This window comes from Trichoplusia ni, chromosome 1 (assembly GCF_003590095.1).
Source record: "Trichoplusia ni isolate ovarian cell line Hi5 chromosome 1, tn1, whole genome shotgun sequence".
In the NCBI taxonomy this organism is placed as follows: Eukaryota; Metazoa; Arthropoda; class Insecta; order Lepidoptera; family Noctuidae; genus Trichoplusia; species Trichoplusia ni.
In genome coordinates, this window is record NC_039478.1 from 8,141,281 (window position 1) to 8,169,223 (window position 27,943).

A 27,943-nucleotide genomic window follows, 5' to 3' on the forward strand; every position below is an offset into this window, starting at 1 on the left:
TAATATTGAAAGGCTAAGAAGAATGCTTTTGTAATTAGGTTTTGAATCAAAATGACACTTTTGTGTCAAAAGTGTTTACTCGAGTAATGAACAAAAAGTCTTGCTTGATCAATTTTGCGATCGTGGAAAGTTTTTGTCACCTATTCAAAGCTTTTCCGTGATTATGATTTGTTGCAAATTGCAGAAATTTTACAAAATGACATTGTTATCGATGCGACAAACGATTTGTGTTTAACAATGTTTTCTGATATTAATATTACGTGTTATTTGATACTTTTAACGACTTTTAATTTTGATACTTTGAGCATTTGTGAGTCAAAAACAGCCTAGTGGCTGACGGACGGGCATACTGCGTAGCCTTATTAGCAGATTTTAGCCTTTGGGTACGGATCCCTAAAAGTACAATTTACTGTTATAAAAAGTGCCCGCTCTGGTTGAATTGACGTTTATGTTTTTGCATGTTGGAATTCTTGGAAATATAACTTTCGATATGTCGAGTAGAAAAATAATAGAGATGATATCTAACAAAAGATTTATTATATCAGACTTCACTTTAGATTTAAAGCTCGAATTCTTTTGGTTGAGGAGCTTACACCACCTTACAAAAATATATATACTTCCCTATTTTTTGTTTGGTCAAGTGGTAAGTAGCCCTGACTGCTATACTGGAGGTCGCGCTGTAACAGATTGATTCCCACAAATGTTTTGGGGTATAGTACGATATTTTTTTCTATGCCTGGTTGTTATAGATCTATTATTTGTATATTTATCAGTTGTCTAGTTCTCATAATACAAACTTTGCTTAGTTTGAGACTAGATTGAGGTGTTTTGTTTGTTCGGTAATATTATAATAATTCCTAGGCAGGCCCTGTGGGTTTCGTATCAAGGAGTTGGATTTCAAGCGCCAAAATAATGGTTCCGTAAAATAGCATAAGACAAGGTAAATAAAGTCATTTTACTACGTAGTTCCAAAAACATCCTTAGCAAGCATCCTTAGTGAAAACCCTGTGTTAGAGCTAGGAAAGAAAGTAGGCTATGTAACTTACCGTTTGTTTATTTAGATTGAGTATATTGTAAGGCATTTCGTTTAGACCTCACGTATCTGCTAGTTTACGAGTTTGCCCAACAGGCTGTTTTCGATACTGAATAGTAAAGAGGAGAGCTTTTGTTTTTCAAATAGATGAAGGGCTGGTTACGGCTTACCATTGTATTTAATATGAAGATTTGACATGGATAGCCATTCTGAACTTCAATAAAAAGTTAAGCAAGGGATGACTTGAATATGTGTGTATAATTATGATGACCATGAATTTTCTTCAATCAATTTTTATTTATATTTCGTCGTTCATTGGTTCATAGTTATCGTCGGACTGCATTTTTTTTAATAGCGTCAAAGTGTGCTATGATTATCAACATTGTAATAGTTACAACATAAAATTATAACAATTTAACACCCAGAGACTGAAACGCAACAAGCTCTATCTTAAACTAGCTCTGTAAAGCAGACACTCCAGACTCTCATACTCAAATACTTTCATTACAATCGCAAAAGTGAATCACATTCAAATTTAACAATCAAAATGTCTCATTACATTAACTACTAATATTTACATTCAATTCAAACTACTGTAGAGTAGAAATACTTTACGTATATATGCTGCTATATTATTGTATGTTCTAGGCTATCCTAAGCCAGTTCTATGTCGGGGTTCCTATAATAAACACGTATCATTTGAAACAATCGTTTGATTCCACACCCGACACCTCATGGCGACCCTGCCAGAGGCGCGATTCGGGTTCGCGAAAGTATTTACATTCCGTTGCCCATAAAAGGGTTTCTCAAGAATTACATATGAACTCTGGACGTGGCTCAGTGCAAAGTTATAATAATGAATGTTACTAAGCAGCTAATCTTTATCGCGACACCTGTTCGCTGTGTGTTGTTTCTGTATTCAAGTCCACTTTATTACTTAATTGTCGAAAATGGGAAAGTCTGTATCTAAGGAAGAGGTACTCATTGCGCAGAACGCTGGTGGTTCCAATGGAGCAGATATTATTCAATTTATGGCCCACGCAAGTGTCACGAGTATAATACTACTGATGATTGTGACGTTCATCATTTGTCTGGGAGCCTGTTACGTCCTGATGATATTGTATAAAAAGTGTCATGGGCATCTGATGCGGCAGGAAATCTTGCGACATTCTCTTCGTCGAGTGGTGCCCAGGCTGAGAAGGGCACAGGATACAGGTGAAGCTTCTTACAAGACGGAGGACGTGTGATTTTTTTTTTCCTTTCCTTTGAGGAAGTAGTGAGTGCGCGATAGTGTTTACGTCAAGTGATTAAACGGCCATGTGTGGCGTGTATCTTTCCTAGTACAGTCGGTTACAAGTTTTTTTTTTTTTATGGGAACTTTAATGTTTACTTTTGTTTAGATAAGACTTAACATTATTATGTAATACTTATGCAAAGTCATGTTTACATTAAAATTATATTGTTATTATAATTTTGTGTCTTAAAAGGTAATGGCCCAGAATCTTAAAGAAATTTATGAAAAACTTAAAGGTATAAAGGAATATCTAACCAAATTAGGGCCAAGTCGTAGGACACAAAATATTATTCAAAAGAGGCTTAATGAAAATAATATAATTTATGGCGAATATTTGATTATTAAATCAGATTTAGAAAATCAGATTAAAAAGGGAGAAGTTAAGAACAGTGATTTGGATAGTATTCAAGTTTTATGTACCGATATTAGTAATTTATATTCTCGTATAAATCAACTTTGTTCTAGTGGTATAGAAAAGAAAATTGTCAAAATGGAAAAGTTCCAATTAAAAACAGCGGCTGCTCTATTACCTGTTATGAGTTCTGACGAAGAAGTGACGAAGCGTTTAATATCTGCTATAGAACTGTATAGTTCTATGATAGAGAAGGATGACGAACAGTTGTTGGTTAATTTTGTTTTGAAAACGCGTCTTTCTGAAAGTGCTAAATTACGTTTGCAACAAACATACTCCTCATGTGATGAGCTAATTAAGGAAATGCGTTTACACCTTCTCACAAAAAAATCTAGCAATGCTATTCATGCAGAAATGGTTAATTGTAAACAAAAATCAAATACAATTGATGACTTCGGAAAGAAAATGGAACAACTGTTCGTTGATCTCACTATTTCTCAGGCAGACGGGAATCCAGAAGCTTTTAACATCCTGAAACCGATTAACGAAAAGTTAGCGGTTAACAAATTTACTAATGGTTTGCGTAACAAAAATTTAAGTGTGATTTTAGCAGCTCGAAACTACACTACTCTCAAACATGCCATTCGGGCGGCGAAAGACGAGGAGCTTGTGTCCAGTCAGGATGACTCAAACTCAACTGAAGGTGAGATTTTGGTGGCCAGCGAAGAAGGATCAGGTGAGTCAACTATGCATAACAGATTTTTCAGAACTCCATCAAATTATCGTGGTCGTGGTGGCCAAGGGAACTACCAACGGTTTCCTAGAGGAGGATATTTCAACCAGAGTTGGCAACGGTCATCGAGATATCAGAGATACCGAGGTCGTGGTACATACAGAGGACAGAGAGGAAAATATCAAAATCGAGGTATGTACCCTTTAGAGCCAAATACCCCTCAGTCAGAAATTAACAACAGTAATAATACTAGTGACCTTGTTCAACCCTCAACTTCCGAGGACAATACGAATCAGTTTTTTCGTGCCTAATTTATTTGCATATGAATTTAGTAATTATGTTAAAGTTCCTTTTAATAACACAGAATATAACTGGTTGGTAGATTCTGGTGCTAGTATTTCAGCCGTGAAAAATGAGATAGTCGCTCATTGGAACTTACCAATCCATAATCAAAACATCATTATAAATGGAATTGGTGGTCGAATAACAACTATCGGATATGTTTATTTAAATTTATCTTTAAATGGTCACACATTCCAACATAAGTTTTATGTAATCCAAAACCTACCATGTTATACTGAAGGTATATTAGGCCAAGATTTTCTAACTAAACATAGATGTGTTTTAAATTACGAACATAATACATTAACTTTAGGTCAGAATTTAATTTTACCATTACATATAGGTAAATTAAATAGAAATGTTTATATGAATATACCACCAAGGTGCGAAAAAATTTTTTTCATCGATACTAATGAAACCGAAGATTGCGTTGTAGTCTCAGATGAGTTAAGTGAGGGAGTTTTTCTAGCTGGAGGTATAAGTAAGCCAGAAAATGGTAAAATTCCAATTCAAATAATGAATACTTGTGAATCGGAAGTATCGTTAAGCTATTTTAAACCTAAACTTGAAAAATTATGTTATTACAAAGTTTGTAATTTTGAGAAGTCACCCATAACGGTAGATAGGGTCAAAACATTATTAAATTTATTAAAATTAGATCATTTGAATGGCGAAGAAAAATCTTCCATATTAAACATATGTGCAAAATTTTCTGACGTGTTTCATATTTCTGGAGATAAATTGGAAGTATCTAAAATCAGCGAACAAAAAATACGTTTAAAACCGAACACTACACCAATATATACCAAGCCTTATCGTTTACCGTTTTCGCAACGTGAGGAGCTAGACCAGCAGATTAGTGATATGTTAACTGATAAAATTATTGAACCATGTAGTAGTGAATGGGCTAGCCCTGTTTTACTGGTCCCAAAAAAAGAAAGTGGGGATGGCTCTAAGAAAATGAGACTTGTTATAGACTTTCGTAAACTCAATAATTGTATTTTGGATGACAAGTTCCCACTCCCTAATATTACTGATATTTTGGATGCATTATCTGGGTCAGTTTATTTTAGTCACCTTGACCTTTACAAGGGTTATTTTCAATTGGGCATTACAAAAGAAAGTAGGCCGTGTACAGCATTCGTAACTTCGTCGGGACAATACCAAATGACTCGACTTCCCATGGGTTTGAAGACAAGTCCAAGTTCTTTTTCAAGAGCTATGACAGTGGCAATGTCTGGGCTTCATTACGACAAATGTCTCGTTTATTTAGATGATTTAATTTGCTTTGGACGCAATTTAGCCTTTCATAACAAAAATCTCATTGATATAATGCTTAGACTACGAAAAGTGAACCTAAAACTAAATCCAGACAAATGTGACTTTCTGAAAAAAGAAATTTTGTATTTAGGTCATATTATATCAGCTGAAGGTTTAAAACCAGATCCGTCTAAAGTAGCGGCATTGCAAAATTATCCAGTTCCTAAAAATACCGATGATGTTAAAAAATTCATTGCCTTTGCAAATTACTATCGAAAATTTATACCTAACTTTGCACTTTTAGCTAATCCTTTAAATAATCTTTGTCGAAAAAATATAGAATTTGAGTGGAATGAAGAATGTAATAATTCTTTTTTATCACTAAAAGAAAAGTTAATATCGCCTCCATTGTTACAATATCCTAATTTTGATAAAAGTAATGTGTTTTTACTTAAAACAGACGCATCTGGCTATGCAATCGGTTCAGTTTTAAGTAACAGCGATGGTAGACCAATTGCTTACGCAAGCCGTACCTTAAATAAAGCTGAAAAGAATTATCCAGTTATTGAAAAAGAATTGCTGGCTATTGTATGGTCTGTTAAATACTTCCGTCCTTATTTATTTGGTCGCAAGTTTAAAATTCAAACAGATCATCGTCCTTTGGTATATTTATTTGGCATGAGAGAGCCTAGTAGTAGACTCATGAAATTCCGACTGACACTTGAAGAATATGATTTTGATATAGAATTTGTGAGGGGAAAAGATAATGCGGCAGCTGACGTTCTATCTCGTATAATAATAACGTCAGATGAATTAAAAACTATAAATAATGAGTGTTTAAATGTTATGACGCGCTCAAAAAGAAAAGCAATGATAGAGAAAGATAGTTATCATCAATCAGATATTATTAGTACAGGTAATCAACTGTCGGATCAGCCAAATGTCGTTGAAGTACTCAAAAAGACTAATAGAGACGTTGAAATTACATTACTTGACAGGGTAACTTTACGTAAATTAACAAAGAAAGAAAGTTATTATGAGTCATTAAATAAAATTTATTATTATTTTCCTTCTAAGTCATCCATTTATGTTGATCCGAATTCTTTATCAGCAATAACGCGAGACGTGTTGTTGAGAGATTTGGAATACATTTGTAAGAAGAATCAGATAAGTGAGCTTATAATAATTAAGAAAAGGGAAAATATCAAGTTTATGGAACTCATTGTGGAGGAAATAAATAAAAATGTAACTTGGAAGGGTCCTAGACTTTGTGTCATTAATGATGTTCGTAGAATAGAAAATAAAGATACTAGGAGAATTATAATTAATGATTTTCACTTGTTACCTACAAGTGGCCACGCGGGAATCAAAAGAACACTAAACAATATAAAAAAGTACTACTATTGGCCCGGTATGGAAAAAGATATATCGGATTTCATTAATAAATGTGATGCGTGTCAAAGAAATAAACATTTTAGATATATTAAGGAACCACTTTCAATTACAACAACGTCATCAAATTCTTTTGAAAAAATATTCTTAGATTTAGTCGGCCCTCTTGAAAAAGATGATGAGGGGTATTCTTATATTCTTACAATACAATGCGAGTTAACTAAATACTTAGTTGCTACTCCCATTAAATCAAAAACTACCGAAAGCGTGGCAAGGGCGTTCGTAGAACATTTTATATTAAGGTATGGTATTCCAAAGACGATTGCTACGGACAAAGGAACGGAGTTCATGTCTTCTACAATGAGGGAGGTAAGTAAACTTTTAAATATAGAACAAAGGTTCGCGTCAGCATATCATCATGAGAGCATCGGCGCGCTTGAGAACACACACAAAAGTTTAGGTAACTATCTCAGAATTCATTGCAGAAATAGTTCAAGGTCATGGAGTCAGTGGTTACCATATTGGCAATTTTCTTATAATATTACAGTACACACAGAAACAAAGTATACCCCTTATGAGCTTGTTTTTGGACATGTATGTATCTTACCAAATAATCTAACTTCAAATGTTGATAAACTGTACAATTTCGATAGTTATCCACTAGAACTGAAATTTAGGTTACAAAGAGCACATCAAGACGCTAGGGAAAATTTAATTGTTAGTAAACAAAATAGAAAATTATTATATGATTATAAAATAAACCCGATTTTATACAAAAAAGGAGATCTTGTGTTATTAAAAAATGAAAATTGTTCTAAATTAGATAGTTTATACTTAGGTCCTTATATTGTTGTAGACGATATGGCACCAAATGTGAAAATTGTGAAAAGTGGCAAGGAAATAATAGTACACAAAAACAGAACTAGGCCTTATTATTCTTAAAATAAATCAAGTCATTCATTATATTATGTGTGAGCATTATTGTCGCCAAGTGTACTTTAATACTTTAGTATCTAATTGTTATTGTTTAAGGTGGATCATGTATCACGCTACTATGGAATAATCGTCCTATGTTATGCATAACATTGACTTGTATTCTTTAAATATAAGTACTTAATTTTGTATTTAAAAAAAAATGTACTATATAATCATTTTTTTTTTGTTTTATGGGGAAGGTGTAGAGTAGAAATACTTTACGTATATATGCTGCTATATTATTGTATGTTCTAGGCTATCCTAAGCCAGTTCTATGTCGGGGTTCCTATAATAAACACGTATCATTTGAAACAATCGTTTGATTCCACACCCGACACCTCACTACAAAGAAGTGTAATAAAAATTTTGAAAGCTAAACTCACCTGCTCTATCAATATGAAAGCAATTTGAATAATCATTGGACCGTAACGACTACTCAAAATTTAATCTGCACCGAAATATTTCTCTATTTGCAACATCCTAATAACTTTACGAAACAAATTCATCAGTTGTATACAGAATAACGAATTGTTTAAAACTTGAAAGTAATTTCAAAGTCATAAGTGTATTGAAGTTTATATTTGCATATTGCAATTAACTGTCAATGTAAAATTGTGAAGAAATACTTGCACATAAATGCTAGTAAAACATTGTCTCAAATACAGCATTATTTTTGCCAATAAAATTTCATTTCGTTTTACAAACGTTTTTTTACAAGTCTGCTAGCTGACACAGCAAACGTTGTTGTGCCTAATAAATTATTTCTGTTGTATGTATTTTTAATGCCACGTTATAAAAATTGGTAAAAATCCGTAAAGCCGTTTCGGAGGAGTACGGTAACTAACATCGTGACACGGGAATTTTATATATTAGAGAATATTAATTAATTAAGAACCCATTAAGATTTTGCTACTGTAATATTATGGTGAAATATAAGTAACATTTACCTAAACATGTTCATACAAAGAAAACAATTAGGTAATTTCAGTTAAACTCACGTTACCATTCAACATCCATCACGCGACTTCCTTACAACGGCATCGTGACGTGTCCCGTGTTAGCGGCGCAAGCGCACAATTTCGGTGCAACTACGCAAGCTACATAAGAGATAATAGAGCGAAGATCGATCGGAGATGGTTTCAATAGCACATATTTTTGATCAGGAAACTTAAGTACCTTATATTTATTGATCTTGTTTTAAAAGGTCCTTTATTTAGGCATTTAATTTGAGCGCAAACCTTGCTACACCGTAGTTGGTATTTTGGATGCAAGTCTATTTATTTGGTAAAAAATCGTTATAAAGCTGTAGCTTTTTAATAGTAAATTAAAGCATTTCAAGAGAGGGATTACTAAACTAAACGTGAAACGCAGAGTCCCAAATTTTTTCTTAACTCAATACCCGGTAAGCAAGATTTGTATCGGATTACTTCATGTGTCCCAAATCTGGGAGCTTTTTGTGCAATTGTTTTGAATGGTTATTAAACTTTCAGCTCAGAATGGATTATTAAAAAATGTTTTTTTGGCTTACGTCTCTTCTAGCCTGCGCCTTACAGCATCGTGACGCGTCCTATATCGGCGCAAGCGCACAATTTGTGTGTCTCGTGCGCGCGCAGCAGATAACGCCTGAATAATACATTCGCTCTCGTTGCATTCTGCTCCAGTTTCTGAACATCTGCGGAACCCGCTTTGTAATGAAAACTCGTTCGATCAGACAGGACTAGTTTTATGGGACCATCTTTTATCCTGTCTCGATTATATGGGCATTTAAATCAAGACTTGCTCTGCATGTTTTTGTAGAGGCAGATGATTATTCAAAGTGACTAACTTTTCAAATCCCCTATGAAATCAAAATGAGATAGCGAATATGTCGAAAAGTGTATTCTAAATACATTAGAAATGTTCTATCAATATTTAACGTACCTAAATAGCTCCTAATTTTATTATACTATTAATTTTAATTTTCTTAAACCGATCAAAATGTGTCGTAAATACACGCTACTTGTATATAGTAGCAGTCTTGTCGAGTATCGAGCTAAGCCCTTAATTTTATTGCAATATAATTGCAGTAACAGCTCACAATAAACTTATCCATATTCGGCAAAATGTATACGGCCAAGGAAGCTATGAAAGTGTCGCCAATTAATCCTAAAATGGTGATTTTTCTAAGAGCCTTATATTTCACACTAATACGTGTGAATGTAATCCATTTCCATATTCATTAGCTATTGATATCCATCCCTAAAAGGACATTACGCGAGGTACAACAAACTAGAAGTGATTTGTAAGTAATACTTTAATTGGACTCATTAAATAAACCCTGTATTACAGAATGCGAGAATACAGATAAGCGAATCTAGTCTCTATTCTTTTACTGCTACTGTCGATTATCCCATGCATGAGTTTTATTGATAGTATGTAAAGTATACCGTCATAGACATTACTAGCGCCTTGCCAGCCATCTATAGTAGGATGTATTAGGTATGATTCGATGTTTGTGTTTTTTCACTTGACAGAATAGTCCGGGAGACACAAAAACCTGCTTTGTCAATATTAGGAAGTAATTAAGGCGCCTTTGACAGTCCAATTAAATTGTCCGATGTGCTTTTGTCTGGCATTGGGAGGCAGCCGATGCGTCAATTAATTTTTTCACTTAGATTTGGACACACAATGAAACCTTTATTGGTTGTGTACGGAAATTAATGTCAAATATAATGGATTCTATTATTTTTTTATTGAAAGAACTTAGTTGTATTGATGAGCCAGTCCTCTTCTCTGTAAGGGGTTTCCCGGCTATCGGATTTGTGAAGAAATAAATTATTTATTAGATTAATTTTTTTAGGTCTTAAATTTTTTAGTCTCTGATCTTCGATTTAGTTTCGTTGTTTTTCTGATGTTACTTTCCGGATATGATAGATTATGTTTTTCTTTAAACTACATGTGAGTTAGTAGACAAACATTGACTGCACAGTGCGCAACGTACCCTGAATTCGATCCAGGCGCTTCTTACTCAGAACATGCTTTCGTCACGAATGCTTGCAAGAAATTCCTCCATCCCCAAAAGGATGAAATTGCTTAGTGTGGAGGTGGTTTTTTTTATAGAAATCGTACTAATTGTCGGTTTACCTTATTCTTGTTTTGAAAAGAGTTTCTTGGTAAAAACGTGTGAACGGTACTCGTTTTTATCAAGCCTAAAGTACCTACTTATCCCTCTAGTTAAACGAAAGCACTCTTCTTAACACTTAAATAATTAAAAAACGAAATATAAAATAAATAGATACATTACAAACTTCAATTGATATTCCTTTCTTTTCCTATTCTTAAAAAATGTATCACTTCTCAGTAAGCATTTAAAAAATGTATTTCACACAAAACTTTCTTTAGTAAACACATACCTGCTAATTGATGAAGTATTCATATTCAACGATCAGACACAGTACAATATTGACATAGCATTAGATAATGATACTTTGTTTATACATAATATCCTTCGCATCATTAATCACGATCATTAAACCGCTACTAACTATTAATATAAGGCTTTATAGACAGAACAGTTCAATGAAGTTTTGACTCCAAGGAGTAACATGATGTGTATATGGCAGATAAGGGTGCGGTAAAAACAAGAGAATTAAATTAATTATTTGTCAGGTGCATTGGAGGTGTTGGTGGGAGGTGAAAAAGAAAAATAATCATGAAATACAATTGATGTGATTAGGGGGTATAAGCAAAAACTTTTAAAGTAGTATTATTGTTCCTCATTTAATAATATTAATTTTCGAGGTAGTAGTAGGCATCCTTAATAGATGGATGATGTTCCTTCAGGGTTATAGGACACAAATGACTGGATGGATAGCCGAGTGGTACAGATGAAAACGCCAAACTGATTGTTCACGATGGGTTGCGGGTTCGTTCCGCGTATGACAAGAATCAAATTATTTAATGCTCGAACATCTTTTGAAAAAAATATCTCTTATAGGCTTCTTAAAACTTATGATATTATTTAACTTTAAGTAGTTATTGGGAGCATGCAGATTTTTTAAAGATACAACATTCCACCTCCTTTCATTGTCAAGAATTTGATATGACCCTCGTATAATTTTAAGTATGCGATAAATCTAAATAATGGTATCAGACGTCTAGTTTGACCACGAGATATTATTACCCAGGTATTCGATGCTGCAATATAATTTTCAACTGCAACGTAATCCGTCCTTCAAGGCAACACACATTAATAAAAGTCCTTTTGTACATAAAATTGCACAATTGTTTAATCAAAATACCAAGAAACCACATCATCAAGTCATTCATCGCGCAAATAGATTCGATCGGAATCGATAATATATTTTTTGTATCGATAAGTATTACACAATCATTACGTGCAAAACAGTAATTACTTACCTACGTTTACCCGCCTTCCGTGTACCACGCGGACAATGAAACCGATATTCGATCGAAAACGTTTCGTTATCACAATATAGATCTCGGTCAATCTCTTTTTTGTTACACAAACACGCAATTTGATGATTTTATTTTACGCGTCATTTTTGTTTTATTGATTGGGGATTGTATTCGATCTCGTCACGAAGAAAACGCGGTGATTGAATTCGGAACGTTTTTGTTGTGACGAGAAAGTGTTTCTGGTGATTTGTTTAAGCTTGCTAGGAAAAACATTTTTTTGTTGCTTTACCGATTTTTCTTATACCTTTCTTAAGCACAATTAAACCGTTAGCCTGAGCACAAGCTATGACTGCTCTTGTAGAGTATAAAACCTCAGTTAGGCATAAGCTTTTTCGAATGTCCTTAAATTTTATAATTATTGTAATTTACATAATAACTATATCATAAAGTATTAAATTGACAGATAGGTCATACTTAAATGTATTATCCGGACTCAAACCCACGCGAATTAAGCGCGATTTGAAATAATCTTATAATTGATATCTGAAGGTGATATTTTAACATTTATTTGTATCTAGACTGACTTAAGGTTTTTTATAATTAATCATACTTTTCAATGTTATGTATTTCAAAAATGTAGATTCCAAAGTTGAAACAACCACATTTATTTTAAATGAGAATATAAAGCAAACGGTATGTAAATTAACAAGAATAATTGATTTCTTTGAACTTGTAATTGCTTTGAAAGTCACCGCAAAAAGCTCAAAAATTTCCTGTTTTGAGGTAACTTCATGGACAGTCTTCAAAAGTTAAGAATTTACTACAGTTTTTAATTAAACCGAACCGATTAATTTAATAAGCAGAGCATTTTAATAACATATGTTTACCTATGTCCTGCCTAATTTAGCCTGCACTGCACATATTGAAATTAAGTAAATTGTGAATTATCACGTTCAAAATACCATTTATATACATAGCTCCGACTTCACGGAAAATAAAATAGGCGTAAGGTGTGCCAAAACGCATTAATGTCAACCGCGATATCAAAGAAGAAAGCTTTTCATTTCAGTCATTTTGATTCAATGCAATAAAAATACGAGAGACGATCGGTATAAAAATAAAAAAAAAAAACATCATACGATAAAATTGATCAAAATTAAACTAAAAGTTAAGTAGAGGTTGTGTCGTAATGACTTAATGAAATTTAAACGTAAAACAAAAGTGACGTCACGCGTAAGTTTCAATAACTGTTATTTGATCAATTTATATTTGAGAAACGAAAGAAAAGCTATAGGTCAGACATCCCTATTGTAAGATACAATATATTAAATATATTTATGTAAATAATACCTAGTAAGTACGATACTAATACTGGTATTCAGTAGTAGTAGGAAGTATATTCATAATAAATTTTCTAATGCAGATAAATATGATATATCCGGGGCACAGATAAAACTAAAACAAAAGTAATCGATACTCTGTCATCTGCGATATGAGGTTTATTGTTTGTTTCTTTTTCACTGTATACTGGTATTAGGGTTGCCAAAAATTTTAACAATATATTTTATTAGCCTTAAAAAAATTGTGATATCTGAATTTGATGTGACCGCATTATTGAGTATATTTTTCAATGGTTCTTGTTTTGAACAATGCTTGGTATCAGCCATATTTTGAAAAATATTCAACATTTCATTAAACCTCGCAAAATTTAGATTCGCGACATACAAAAGGCAAATGGTCTTACTTTTCCATTTAACAGTAGCTTATTTTGCCTACTTAATCTTTTTCAAGGCTGTGTAGACGATTTCCACCTTTTTTTATTCAAAGGAATACCGTTTTTTACATGAAGCAAACCGGTCTAGCCTCTAGGCATTTTACCAACCACTGCGTAAATATCGAACTGCACTAAAATTCAATTAAGTTCCAGATAGAATGAGGCAACCCTACAATATCACTTGTAGCAGTATGTCTCTTGGCCATCATTGCATAACTGAATACGAAACTTTCCATTCAGTTACTTCTGTTCATTATCAACACAATGAAGATCTAATAACTTCGGACCCTTATACAGTCGCGTTCAAATCATGAATGATCGCTAGTTGATATCGCGGTACTATCGCGCGCACAACTTATAAGTAATAGTAATTACAACAGATGGCCATTGTTCGCGGTGACCGATCGGCGTCAGCGTCGTTACGACCTTCGAGCGTCGCTTGCGCACGATTTTTGACCATTACTCTGTACTTATTAGAGTGGTCAACACCACTTTAAACATTTTTCAGTTACTTGAATACTTCGAACAGAACTCAATGAGTGTTAAACGACAAGAGATCTTTCGTCAATTTTGGACCTTATCCCTAACATTAGATTTAAGATTTATTTATTTCGAAATTTCCAAAAATACACTTTTTGTTCATCACAAGAATTTATTTGAATATTTAAAATGAAATCAATGTGTTCTTGCTAAAACAAAATCCAGAACAATAGACTAAAAGGTGGTATCAACAACTCTATAAATATCCTTACCACGATTGGTCCACTTGATATTGACACTCATTAGTCTATTTATTACTGCTGTAGATTGGTTATCTTAAACAATATTACCTTCTGTTAATAACACGGCGTGGTTACATGTACTAAATAATGCAATGCCATCAGTAAACCGATACGTCGTTGTTCCGGCATTACCAAAGTTGTTCTCATTTACGTTTCGCCAACGCATCGAGAATAACCATTAGAACAAAACTAGGAACCTACTTGGTACTTGGTACTTGGTGATGGGCTCCTTTTTCCGCACGTAGGCTCTAAGTCGGCCCATTGTGCGTCAGGTGTCTTTGGGAGGCTGTCAGTCCAGCCATCCCAACTCCCTCCAGAAGCGCAGAAGTCTCCTGGGACGTTCGCAGGCTTCTGTGACGGAGCTCGGTGAACCGAGGATCCCTGCCCGGCATTCCGCGACCCCCGTGCACTCCAGGAGCACGTGTGCCGCTGATTCTTCATGTTGAAGACAGCCTCTACATAGTGGACTATCTGTAACATTGATGGTGAAAAGGTGTTTATTGAGTGGAATGTGCCCGGTCAGCGAGCCCACCACTATTCGTAAGTCGACCCGCTTTAGCCCAATCAGGCTGCGAGACAGTTTCGGTGAACGGATAGGGACCGCCTCCCTTGACTGTCTGCAGCCGTTAACTGTAGCCCAGCGATCGTTGTGATTGTTAGTAGTCTGTCGCCTTAGCCATGACCTGCACTGGCCAAAGGGCACAGGCAGGTATGGCCGGGGGCCAAGGATCCGCGTGTCCGATCCCCTCCTTGCTAGCTGATCAGCAGCGTCGTTTCCTAGGGATCCGCTGTGGCCTTTTATCCATTGCAGGGTCACCATGTTGCTTGCAGCAATGCGCTCAAGTGCTTGGTGACACTCTTGTATCAGCGACGATGTGATGATGTAGTTGTCCAGTGCCTTCAGAACCGCCATGCTATCGGAGAGAATCCTGATGGCTTGGTCCTGGATCCCTCTTCTTTCTATAGCTCTGGCCGCCTGGGTGATGGCTACACACTCGCACTGGAAGATCGAGTTATCTGCACCCAGAGGTATTGATATGTTGATGTTCAAGTCCATTGAGAATACTCCTGCGCCCGTGCTTGAGTCCGTCTTTGAGCCATCTGTGTAGACGCGTACCTCGTGTATTCCCGAGGAATCTTGTTTGTTTTCTGTAGTTTGTATCGTGTATGCTTTGTTGAAGACATACATCCTAGGTATTCGGTCACATGGTGCATTCAGCATTGGTATGGACTCAAGGCTTTTGTGCCATATGTCACCATGACCTCTAGATTGTGCGCGCCACAGTCCCGAGTGTTGTAGTCTTGTAGCAGCCACCGCTGCCTCTTGTTGTATGAAGAGATCCAGCGGTGGCAGTCCAAGCAGCACTTCCAGAGCCGCTGTTGGTGTTGTTCTCATGCATCCTGTGACAGCACAGCATGCTAGCCTTTGGAAGCTTTGTAGTTTATCCATGGCGGTGGTTAGTTTGGTCCTGGGCCACCATACTACCGCTCCATATGTGATGATTGGCCTTATTACGGCTGTGTACAACCACAGGGTAATCTTGGGTGAAAGGCCCCATCTTTTCCCCATTAGTCTTTTACATTGCCAAAAGGTGATGCAGGCTTTGTTGAGTTTTTGTTCTACATGTTTATTCCATAGCAGTTTGTTATCCAGGGTCACTCCCAGATATTTGACGTCACTGGTCAAACAGAGTTCGGTGTTGAATAGTTTTGGTAGTTTTAGGCTTGGCAGTTTGCGTTTGTTGGTGAATAGTATGAGTTCCGTCTTCGTTGGATTTACGGAAAGCTCGTGGTCTATGCACCATTTTTCGACTGTCCTTAGAGCAGAGCTCATAAGATTGCACAAAGTACTCTCACATGGTCCGCTGATTAGGACGGTGATGTCGTCCGCGTAGCCCACCGTGAAATGGCGTTGTGCGTTGAGTCTTGTGATGAGCTCGTCGACCACCAGGTTCCACAGAAGCGGCGAAAGGACTCCACCTTGAGGACAGCCTCTCGCCACCATGGCCCTGGTTGTGTCATTTACGGTGAGTTGTATGGCCCTGTTCCTGAGCATGTCATCTATCCATCCGGCTACCGTTGGATCAACGCCATGTCGTACTAGAGCCTTTGCAATGCTAGTAAAGTTGGTTTTGTCAAAGGCTCCCTCAATGTCTATGAAGACTCCCAGGGTCGACTGCTTTGCCGATAAGTCTCTTTCGATCGTGCTGACCACACTGTGTAGTGCCGATTCTGTTGATTTGCCCGCGCTGTAGGCGTGCTGGTTTGGGTGAAGCGGATGTTGTAGTAGCGCGTTTGACCTAATGTCCCTGTCGCAGAGCCTTTCCATCGTCTTCAGAAGGAAGGATGTCAGGCTGATAGGTCTGTAGGACTTTGGTTGTGTGTAGTCACTCTTGCCGGGTTTCGGTATGAATACTACTTTCACTTCTCTCCACTTTTGCGGGGTGTACCGGAAGGCCAGACAGGCTCTGTAGATACCTACCAGATGCTTTATCAGCCCCTCGGCGCTCCATTTCAGCAGACCCGGGAATATTCCATCTAGGCCCGCTGTTTTAAAGGGGAGGAAGGTGTTTATGGCCCATCTGACTTTGTCCTCGTCGACAATTCTTCGGGCGGTGCTCCAGTCCGACGCCTGCGGCACGTGTATCTCCGTTCCCAGCCATCCTTTCTCCGTGGTAATCCTACAGCCCGGGAAGTGGGTTTGGAGTAGAAGTTCGCATGTTTCATCGTCGGTTCTGGTGTATTCACCGTCAGGTTTTTTAAGGGATCCTATATTGCGCTCAGGTTCGCATGATAGGATCTTTTTTACCTTGACTGCTTGGTTGTTGCTTGAAATATCTTCGCAGAAACGTCTCCAGGCTTCCGTCTTCCTGAGTCGGATACGCTTCTTTAGACGTCGCTGGGCTTCCTTATAGAGCTCCCAGTCTTCTTGGTATTTGGTGTTCATTGCTCTGTTGAACAGTTGTCTTGTCCTGTGGCGGAGTTTGTCTAGCTCAGGTCCCCACCATTGGTTCGCACCCCTCGGTTTGACCTGGGGTAGTGTTGAAGGACAGGCTTTCTCAAAGCAGTCATTCAAGAGATGCGTTACTTGTTCCACATGCTTCTCGATGTCTGCAGTGGTGCTGTGGTGGATTTCGGCGTCTGCCTCCCTCAGACCTTCCGCGGTTAAGCTTCTGAACTTGTTGCGGTCTATCTTCCGGGGGTTTCGTCTCGGTGTTGCAGGAGCGATGGCCATTTTTAGTTGGTACCGAATCCACCTGTGGTCCGAACAGGTTAGCTCGTCAGACACATGCCAGTTTGAAACGTGCTGAGATATCCGTTCGGTGGCTAGGGTGATGTCGATTATTGTTTGCGCTCTTGAGGTTACAAAGGTCTTCTTTGAGCCCCTGTTGAGGATATTAAGGTTAGTGGAAAAAAGGTAATTCATGAGTTCCTCACCTCTCGCGTTGGACTTATCCATGCCCCAAATGACGTGGTGCGCGTTGCAGTCCGCTGAGATGATGAGTTCCAGACCTTCTTCTTCGCACCGGGTGATTAGTGCGACCAGCGAAGCCGTCGGTGTGACCTCGTCGCCCGGCAGGTAGGCAGATGCTATTACGACACTCGATAGGCTATTGGATGGGTCTACCAGGAGCCTCACAGCCGTGAGATCCCTGGAACAGAACTCAGTCATGATTATTGCATTGTAATGTTTTGGTATTAGTAGGCAAGTACGTGGGTTACTTTTTTTTTTTTTTTTTTTTTTAAATCATTTATTCATATATAACTTTACATTGCATTTACAAGATTACTCGCCAAGCTATGTCGCTTGTTGGCGAGACACGCTCATTACAACACAACATTATGCGTATTATTAGCACTTTAAAACATTTGTTAAAAACACATCTATAATATATATTTATATAATATTATATATACTTATATCTATCTATGTTACTACATCTCACTAGTACTAGGGTCAGCTTCGCTAAGCAAAAAGCCCTTCAGCTTAACTTTTAACTTATATTTACTTATTTTAGGTTCAGTTCTTAGTATTTCTATATTGTTAAATATTTTAGGGACTAAATATTCAGTCATTCTCTCTCCGTAATAGTTGTTTATTTTTGGTTTTATTAGTTTTCCTTGTACAACGTTCCTAGTGTTGTATATATTTTCAGTTTTTATTTTGTATGTATCTGTATAATAATGTTCTATGGCTATTAAAAAAATAGTTTTTACATCTATTGGTAATATATTACATATAGGATATAGTTTTTCATATTCTTTATTGCACTTTTTTTTAATTTTAGCACTAACTAAATATTTAATGAGCCTTGTTTGAATACATTTTATATCTCGTATATATGTTATAAACGTGCGTCCATATACACTAAGACCATAACTAATTATAGAATCTGCCAGAGCATAGTAGACCATCCTCATCGTATTTTTGTTAATTACTTTTTTAAGTTGGTAAAAATTGGTAAGGACCGGTCTAAGCTTATTACATACATCATTTACATGAGACTTCCAGCTGAAATGTTTGTCGACATTTAAGCCTAAGTATTTATATGTGGTGACTGATTGTATGTTGACACAATTGCAATTTGCTTTATTTCTATGAAGACAGTCATATGTATGCCCTATTATACCTATGCTGCTGTCATCAGCGGCCTTAGCACGGTTATTATACGGTGAGTATATATGCATGTACTTGGTTTTTTGAATATTTAAGATTATACCGTTGTCATGTGCCCATTGCGTTATTCTTTCAAAGTCGGATTGAATACTCTCCTGGGCCTCGGTCAGATCTTTCGACGCATACAATAGGCACATGTCATCGGCATACATATACACGCGACATCTGCTTACAACGTTAATTACACTATTCACATGCATTATATAGCCTACTGGTCCGAACACTGATCCGGTCGGCACACCCATGTCAACAGGAGCCTCCTCCCCCGCTACTCCGTTTACTACAGTACGAATCTTTCTATTGGTAAGATAATTCTTGAACCATTCATTAGTGGGACCGCGAATGCCACAATCTTCCATTGCTTGTAGCAACACGTGATGGTCAAGCGTATCGAAGGCTTTTTTATAGTCTATAAATAATGCTATGAGCTGCTTACCTAAATTAAGACTCTCATTGACAAAGTCCGCAAACCGGGTCAGTGCTGTGGCTGTGCTGCGTTCTTTTCTAAAGCCGTGCTGAGCATCGGACAGTATGTTATTACGTTCCAAGAAAGTGTTTATTTGGCCAACAATTACTTTTTCAAATATTTTATCTATAACTGAAAGTATAGCAATAGGTCTATAGTTTACATATTCCATATGACTCCCCGACTTATATATCGGTCGAATTATTGCATATTTCAACCGGTCAGGATACACAGATTGAGTCATACACATATTGATGAAGTTTGCTAATATTGGGCTCAAAGTTTTACATAAATATTTTATATCCGTAACTCTTATTTTATCTATTCCTGGCGCTTTATATAAAGATAATGTATTTATAATTTTTTCTATATCTAATGAGGTAACTTTGTTATATCTAAAACTTACTAAGCTAGGGTTTACATACGTATTTCTGTCTAAAAATTTCATATTACAATCATGTTTGATATTTTTTATTTCGTTTGTAAATGTTTTGGAAAAGTTGCTGCAAATAGTATACATGTCTTCTTTTTTGCCTAAGTACTTTGATATTACGCTATCCAGATCATTTTTTCCCCGTCCTATCCATGAGTTGATATTTGCCCATATTTTTCTATAGTCACCATTACATTTTTGTATTTCGGACTGCCTATACTTGTGCTTAGCTTCATTCACTAATTTATTTACTTTATTTCTAAATTTTGTGTACTCCAGCCTTTTATTCATATCTTTCGGTGTTTGTTTCCACGCTCTAAATAAATTATCTCTACGGTTTAACATATTGTACAAGCATTTATCTACCCATGGCTGTGTGTGACGTTTATTACGTTTTGGCACTATAATTGTACTATCGCTATATATTGTATTAAAATCTGTTACTATAGTTTCGTATAACTTCAGAGGACACTTAATTAATAATAGCTGGGACCAGTCGTAGTCATTAAACTTTTGCGTAATGATTTTTTCACTTATCACTTCCTGAACAAAATTATCATCACTAGATTTGTTTACATTAATGTCACTTTTATAATTCACCATTAAACCAACCGCATGATGATCCGAAATGTACAGTTCAAGGACATAGGCCGCGAAGTCCATACTCCGTCTCTCTCGCACCCACACGTGGTCCAAGCACGACGTCTCGCTCCTCCCTTTAACGATGGCCTCGCGCGTCGCTTCGTTTCCGGGAATCGCACTGTGCAGGCCGCATTCGCACAGGGTGTTTTTGTAACTCGTAGTCGCTGGACTCCTTTCATTATTCAGAAGGTCAATATTTGTATCTCCTATTACAATTACACTTTCTGTTGATGGTATTTTTCTAATAATATTTTTGATATGTTCAATGAAGTGATTCTTATTTTTATTCGGCGGTCTATATACGGCTATTATATTTATAATTCTGTTTTCGTGTTTGAATACTCCGTGTAGTGTTTCCATAGCTTGATTGGTAATTATCTTTGTACTAAGTCCTAGAAAGTCCTTTGCATATATCAAGATTCCCCCTCCCCTTTTGTTTTCTCTAGTCATTGCATGTATTTCATAACCAGGTATGTTATATAGAGATAATTCTTCTCTCTTGATATTTATCTCGCTCAGTATAATTATGTCTATTACGTATTTATATTTTTCTAGTATAACTTGAAATTCAGTAAAATGCTTACGAAGTGAACGAATGTTTAAATGTATTATATGAAATCCATTATATTCTTGGGACAATTTATTTAATTCTTCAATATTGTGTAATCTGTTGAAGTTTATTTCTATAGAATATTGACTTTGGATTATTGAATCGAATTTTATAGTGAAAGAATCAGGGTGTGTGTTCACACACTCCGCACACCTGCGCGCGAGTTGTCGCCGGTGGCCGAATGTTATTATTATTAAAACTTCTCCAAATCACTTTCTGTTGTTATTTTATAAATTTTGGTTTCGTCATTATTTTTCTTAGCCAATATGTTGAAATTTTGAACCCATATATATTGAAAACCTTTTTCTTTCAATTTGTTTCGTGTTGACCACAGTAATTGCCGTTTCTGTTTAGGTAGATCTTCGTTAATATAGATTCTTTTGTCGCTGCCGTTGGAATGCAATTTACTATTAGTGACGGTATGCTCCTTCTTCGCTGCCATCCACTTGATCCGTGCGTTTTTCGTTCGTAGTTTGACTTTAATTATCCTCGGTCTTTGGTCTCCATCTTTTTCTTTGCCTACCCTCTCCGCGTCTTCAATATCTTCCGGATTAACTTGCAATAATTTCGCCACCTCTTGCACAACTTGCTTGGTATTTTCGTTAGGTATATTCTCTAAACCACATATTTCTAAGCATTTTTCTTTCTCCTTCATTTCTAGTTCTTCCACCCTTTCTTCCAGAGCCCTGTTGTACTTTTCTAGAAATACATTCTTTTGTTCGAGAGATTTAATCTTTTTTTCTGCGGCTTCCTTAAAGTTACTCATCTCTTGGTACATTTCTGCATAAAAGTCAACAGTGTCTGTGAGTTCAGTTAACTTTTTTTCCATGTTGTAAATCACTTCTAGCTTTTTGTTTACTTCTTCTAAGATTTTTTCACCTGATGTTTCACATGGGTTCACAGTTATTTTAGAGCTGGAGTTCGTGTCTTTATTTTGCGGTGGGCTCCTCTCATTTTTCAAGCATTCTTCACATATCTCCTTTAGCGCCAACTGCTTATTATTACGCACGCATTTTTTATGGAATACACCATCACAATCACCTTTGCACTTAATAACGTCATCTTTGTTCATAGATAGAAATAGTTTACATTTCTTGCACTGCACCATTTTCGCTCGTTATTATATTTCAACTTAATAATTCGCACTAAATTACTGTACACTCCTGTCACGACCGTACGCCGAGCGCGCGCGAACGATACTGATGGTACGATACTTACGGTGCTGTTGACAATCAGTTTGTGTCCTGCGTTGGCGAGACCACAAATCCTGCCCTTCCTAATCCACGGCTCTTGGATTAGGGCTATGGTCTCCGTAGAGTCCTCCAGCTGCCTGCACAACATGGCCGATGCAGTCCGGCTGTGCTGGAGGTTGGCCTGAATGGCTTTAATGGGGTTTGGTCGGGGAGCTGTCGGGTCCATCACTACCCAGCAGCATCTCCTCCCTCGCCTCGTTCTCGACGCGCCTCCACCAGTCGACAGCCTCCGGGGTAGATTCCCGGGGCCGGGCCGGCGTGTCTGCAGACATCTCCTGGTCCATGGATGGACCCGGGTGTCGCAGGACGCTGGTAACCGCCTCCACTGGAGCCTCTGTTGCCTCGCCAGGGGCGAGGTTAAGAGGCTCGTCGCTCGGTGCGTTGGTGATGGGCGCCTTTTCCCTCTTGCTGTCGTCCTCTTCCCTTTCGTCTACGAATTTAACGTAGACCGACCCCAGCTTATAACGCAAGCGCCGTTCCTTTTGCTTCAGGACTTCGGCCTCCTGCATGGGTATCCCCAGCAGTAGCCTGATCCCGTCGCATTCGGGCGTACGCTGTGCGTTATATAGACACCAGCTGTTGATGTCGTAGGTGTCGGCGTTGGCTTTGTGTAGACGGATGCGGAGGCGGTCCACGTCGCCGTCGGTGAAGTCGGGGACGTAGACCGCCCCCTTGACACGTTGTGGGATATCCCTTTGCCGACATACGACCAGCTTGGTGCCGGGTATCGGCGAGGGTATCTTATTTGTCGTGCGGCGCAGCCAGTTCAGGGCGAACTCGTCCTCGCACCACATCTTGATGACGCCTTCGCTGAGGAAGGTTCTTCCTCTGAACGCTGGCGTCCGCACTGTGGGGTCGGTGGAGAAGATGGTTGTATCATACTCCTCCATTATTCTCTCCTGAATGAGCTGATACTGCTCTTCAGTGATGGCGCGGTGAGGGTCATACCGCACGGCCACGCAAAGGTCGTTAGACCTCAGCGCGTCGGCGTAGTTGACCGCTCCTGGTCCTAGGGATGACCGGCTTAGTTTGGCGCGCTTGTCTTTCTCTCGCGGCGTCAGAGAGTCGTCGGGTCTAGCCCTCTTACCCCCCTTCGCCGGTCGAGATTCCAGCGCGGCCTCTTCCCGCCTCACCCATCTCGGTCTGCCCCCGCGTTTTCCACGCGGGACTGCTCTCTTTGCAGCTGCTTCATTGCTGGCGGCGCCGCCAGACTCTCCGGGGCGACCGCGAGAAGCCCCCCCGCCTTCCGCGTCACCTGCAGCGGAATTGATTCCCGCGCTGGCAGCGGAACTGGGTCCCGCGCCTTGGTTCGGCTCAGACGTCGGGGCGGCTTTGGCCATTGCTGACCTCGCCGGGGCCGTTGGTCGTGGGACCTCTGGCTGTGCCCTTCTCGCAACCGCCTCTTCAAGCCGGCGCAGCCGCTCAGCGCGCGCTCGTCGTCTACGCTGGCCTCTCGAGAGTTTCTCGAGGCCTTCCCTTCCTGGGGTGCTCGGCGCCTGTGTGGTCTGCCTGGCCAGCGTATCCTTTTTGGATTTACCCTTCCTCTCCACCACCTGCCACAGTGCTTCCGCAGGGCGGGTGCAGGGCGGCATGGCAGCTTTGAGGTTGGACAGGTCCAACGGGTCATTGCTGTTTACCTGCGCGCAAGGGAGCGCAGCAGGTTGTCGGTTGTGGGTGTTGGAGGGATGCTCACTGGTTGGCGTCACATCCCTCACCGGCGCGTGTGTCGCTGCCGGCCTGGTTTTTGTTATTGTAATGTCCCTTTTGGTATCCATGGGATCTTTTAGTTGGTTTCGTCCTCGTAGCTTCCCACCCTCCTTGGAGCCCGCAAAAGGGGGCGCTGAGCACCGAGCGTACCCAGACGCCAGGATTACTACGAGGATATAGGTCCCCTCCCATGCAGCAGACGGCGCAGTCCCCCGCCGAGATCGTGGCCGCGATTACCTTCAGGTGGAGGGTAAGAACCACCCGAAGTCGCCGACCTACAACCGCGACGGAACCGCTCGCCTCCACATGTTCAGGAACCTCGCCTGGCAGCCCTCTGACGGGTTGCCGCAGCCGATTGGCCTGGGGTGGCTGGACCCAGGCCTCCCGTTTTGGCAGAAGTCCAGACCAAAGAGGTGTGTTGCTTCCAGACGACATCTGACCCGGCCATCTTTCAGCTCAACCTCCAGGTTTCCTTCGTCCTGCCTTACGGGTCTCCACGCACGGCACAAACACGCGGGAGGATGTTTACCTTACCCGACATCACGGACTGTTGTGATGAACGGGCCCGCGCCAACATATCCTCTTATGAGACGCGGTGCAGGTGGAGGTATTTGTGTGTGAGTGTGAGATGAACTTACATAGACTGCGTACATATATACATAGTGGGTAATATATATCTGCTTCATAAGGTATAAATTACATAAACCTATATATGGTGCGTCCCATTGTGTCAGTCAGCCATCGTAAGTGATGACCGAGTGCCCCAAAGGGACGCGGGCCCTCCTCTTTTATCCGGGCTTGGGACCGGCACCCCAGCCCCCTATGCGCAAGCACAGAGGCGAGCTGTGGAGACAGTCCCCAGTGCGCAAGCACAAAGGGGCTGCGGAGGCAGAGTTTAATATATAATATTTAATATATTTTATATATATAATAACTAGGAACCTATCACCACATCTTAAAATAAAACTATTACCATTGTGTAAGCGAGAGAGAACTACACGATATAGACCTGCGTCTCTTTTCTACACCTGTAAAAATAGTTCTTTGAGAGGTGGTAATATTAAAATAATTAATAATAAATGCGGACAACATCACATACATTGTTCTGAACCCAAAGTGAGTTGCTAAAGCACTTGTGTGATGGAATTCAGATACAACAAAGGTACCACAAACACCCTGAGAATGTAGAAATAAGAATTTTTACATTGACCCGACCGGGGATCGAACCCGGGACCTCAGAGCTAGCGACACCTTTAAACCGGTGCGTACGCCACTCGACCACGGAGGTCGCCGATAATAGGACCCCTGTTCGAAATACTTCGGAACAGGTGATTACATTCCGTATGCGAATAAATCCTCGTTTAAACAAGATTGAAACCGTGTCTTCCTTTAGACCTAGTACTAGTATTACCTAAAGTATCATTACCTCGGCGTATACCTAATGCCCGTATCAGTACTACCGATTAATATCAGAATACTAAACGAAGCTCGATTTTGTAATGTATACATTGAGTTATAAGTCATGAGTGTCAATTAAGCAAGCATTTAGAATATTTTTCGTAATTTTTAAATATTTATACATACAGGACATTCTTTCCTAACGAGAATTTCTATGACTTATTTGGTGTTTAATTGCCTTTTTTAAATGTTAATCATTTATGAGAGTCAGAAATCTTCTATTTTAATTTGTTTTTGGTATTTTATTATGAAAATACAACATTAAGTAAGATGGTATATTTGTAGCTCAGGTCATAAAACATTGCGACCTTATTTTAGTTTCTTTAGTCGCGTTTAGGTAATATCATTTAACTATTAATACAATAAACTCGATTAAGCCATTTTCGTATTTTTTTTGCTTTATTTAGTACTTTTGATCACATAAAAAAATTATCATCTTAGTCGCAATATCCCTATTGTTTATCACCTTAGCGTTTATTTAGACGTATTAAATACAGAATATTTTCACCTTTCCAAGGCTTTTTTTTTCAGAGAAACTGGAAACTGAAACAAAGTACCATTCCCAGCCAGCAACACGGACTTTTAATCAAAAGTAAAAGTAGTTCATACAATCATACAATACTCATCAAAGGGCACTTCGTCTCGCCAAATTATAATTAAAACTCATTGGATTAATGAAATGGCGACGCTCTTCCATACAAGTCAGATAAAATTAACACAAGTATGTAAATAACGTACAATAATGAGTTGTTATTAATTAAAGTACAGACATCAAGAAAATTTTAAAACTTTTGTCATTTTTAACAATTATTAACATTAATAAAATGCTTATTATATCATATGATTTCTTCCAGAAAAATATGACTTAAATACAAATTTGATGATTACATTTAAATTGCGAATTGAATGTAAATTACCACATCACAAATAGCTATCACATTGATGTTCAAAAAAGGGTTAACATATTTTTAAATCAAATTTCGTTTCACTTTTCATGCCGATTGTACCAAGGAACAACGTTGACATACTGGTAAATGGAAATTTAACAATTATTATAATTTAATACGCTATATGAGTACGAATTGAACGAAGCGATCCCATTATTTCCTCCTTGTTATTATTAAATTCCATTAATTTCGATCTTACCTTTGTCGGTCGTACAATCGCTACGTACTATTTCTCTTTAGCTTTTTGGATTTAATATTTACCTTATATGACAAAATAAATATCATATTAATTAAGAAGGCCTCTTTTTTATGTAAGTTACATTTAGTTGGACGATTATTAATTGAAACTCTCTCTTCTTACAAGCAATTTTAAACTACCAGGATTTTTAATAGTTCGTTTCAAAGGTTTTATTTTAACCTTACCTAAACTTTTACCAAACCTTGTCACTCATTGAGTCTTCTCATTATATATCGTGATTTGATTTAGTTATCAGCCAATACCCATAACGCAATATTAGACTTGATATTTTTAGTAACTTTAAAAACAAACTATGTTCCAGAAACCTTTCATTTTATTTCAAAGTACTATGGATAATCGTAAAACAACTTTCTCAGACGTAATAAAGTTTACGTCAAATACTTATGCAACTTTGAACCCACGACGATTTGCACAAAAAATTGACCTGTAAATCTTGAACTACAAGGACATTTCAGTACTTACTTGCTTAATTTATCACAATTATGAGTACAATAAATAATGGCACGTGTGATTGACGTCATACGGTCACCGTAAGGTTAGCAAGTTTCTCAACATTTCTCGAATACATATCACATTATTTTCTCAACGTTCCAATTTAAATTATTTTCTAATTACTTTTTATGAGGTGTTCATTTAGATAAACCTTATCAAGATTGGCAATAAAAATATTTTAGTTGAAAAATAAGGGCAATTTAGTTCGCGACTAATAAATATTTTTGAGCGAAAGTTCGGATTGTGTAGTAAATTAAAAAGAAGTACAGCTTACTTATGCAATAATTACTATACTTTTTATTTATCTAATGGATTCCTAAAAAGTTTACATAAAAAACAGGAATCAAAGAAAAAAGGTGTTACCCACACGTATTGTTAACATCATAAACTTAAAAAAAAACCAATAAAACATTCCAAAGTAACTCAAAAACCATGACCCTCAATACCTCATTATCGTGCAAATATAGATTAAACTTAGTAACCAAACATCACCGTAATCTTGAATAGTCAAACGACTCTACTTAAATATGTGACCCATCCATAATTAATGCAATAATTCTCAGTAATGAACATCTATGGTACACATAACATCTCTGCAGTAATCATCATTGGGATTTGATGATTTCCTGTATGCAAGGGAATCCTTATTGGTTGTAGTAAAGG